We start from the raw sequence: 1,365 nt of genomic DNA on the forward strand, positions 1-1,365 counted from the left end.
TTATCGTCTGATCAAGATGGATGGATGGATGACTGAGACAGTGGTAAAGAAATGCAAAGTTTACATAGCCAATATTCCCTGATATGGCAAGTTACTTTAATCATTGTTCAATGTTTTATTTTTAGAGACAGTGCAATGGATCCTTATATAATTACACCTTACAACATTAATTTCAGATGTAATGACTGGCCGTGTCTTTAACTTGTAAGTGAAAAACACAATTAAAAGGGTTTCTGCTTTTATGTTCCACCGAAGAGATTTCATAATTCTAATCGTATTAGCAGGGATTAAACTCAACCATGTATGGCCAATTACTACTCACTGCCACTGACGACTAGGCCTACATGTATTTGACAAACTTACCAAGGGAATCGTATAAATCGGATCCCACCTTTTTACAAATGCAGCTCAAGTCAAGCATGACCACACACATATGTATCGTAAGACTCTTGGTAAAACAGAACAGAGCGCCGGGAATGGGAAATCATTAAAAAAAATGGTTACGTCACAGAATTAAAAACGTCATTGACGTCGTTGTTATGAAATGTTAGTATATCGTAAGGAACAAAACATGGCTGCCGCAAAGAAGAAGCGGTCATTATTTTCTCGATTTTTCACGTTTATTATTTGCGCATCACTTTGCAAGGATAATGTTAACGAGATTGTTGTTACCAGAATATATCCAACCAATCAAATGGGAGAAATGAATGCTCAAACGGATACAATCAAACAGGACGAGGCTAACAACAACAACGGCATTGATGTATACATGAAGAAAGCTTTTCACAAAGAAAGGAAGAGAAAGCGGCGTTTCTGGAAACTTTGCAAGAGTGGGGGAAAGATGAAGAACGGAAAAGAAGGTGACGGTGGTTTTGGAAAAATCGGAAGCAAGGTCGACGAAAATGTAACAAGAGGGCCAACAACTTTGATCGATTTGGAGGATTATGGAGATGATTAAGTCAACATCAGATTTTTAAATTTAATTTTAACAGAAAAGACATACAAATAATAATTTATCTATTATCAGTCATTGTTTAATCTTTTAAAGGATAACATTTTAGAAATAATTGTAATTTTGCAGCAAAGAATGCATCATTTAGAATATTTATTTATTTATCATTTAGACATTCCTACAACAAGCAATATCTTAGAAATACCGCAAAGGAAAAACAACTTTTTTTAAAATTGTTTGGTGTATTTGTGTGTGCAATATATACTTGCAAAAATAAATTAAAAATATTTGAGCCGCGTCACGACAAAACCAACATAGTGCGTTTGCGACCAACATGGATCCAGACCAGCCTGCGCATCCGCGCAGTCTGATCAGGATCCATGCTGTTCGCTATCAGTTTCTATACTTGTAAT

The sequence above is a fragment of the Ruditapes philippinarum genome, unplaced genomic scaffold (genome assembly GCF_026571515.1).
Source record: "Ruditapes philippinarum isolate M1 unplaced genomic scaffold, ASM2657151v2 ctg1551_1_1_1_1, whole genome shotgun sequence".
Classification (NCBI taxonomy): Eukaryota; Metazoa; Mollusca; class Bivalvia; order Venerida; family Veneridae; genus Ruditapes; species Ruditapes philippinarum.